We start from the raw sequence: 292 nt of genomic DNA, 5'->3' as shown, positions 1-292 counted from the left end.
CCCACCCCTGCGATGGCCGGCCAGTCGTGGCGAGAGAAGTCTTTGTGTTCCAGTGCGCTTGTTTTCTTCTCCCCCCTGTTCTCAGACCTCGGGGTAAGCAGATGTGGCCTGGGGAGGGAGGGGAAGAGCCAAAAATGACCATATCCCAGAGGACCATCCCAAATCCTGGCTGCCTTGCGTGCCAGCATCCTCTCACCCCTAGGGTGCTGTGGGATGCAGAAAAAGCACCCCGGGGCTCCCAGCTGACAGCACAGGTCGCATCCCAACCTCCCCTGCCCTGCAACGCCACTGT

The sequence above is a fragment of the Eurypyga helias genome, unplaced genomic scaffold (assembly GCF_000690775.1).
Source record: "Eurypyga helias isolate BGI_N326 unplaced genomic scaffold, ASM69077v1 scaffold20662, whole genome shotgun sequence".
NCBI lineage: Eukaryota > Metazoa > Chordata > Aves > Eurypygiformes > Eurypygidae > Eurypyga > Eurypyga helias.
Note: the sequence above shows the minus strand (reverse complement) of the source record.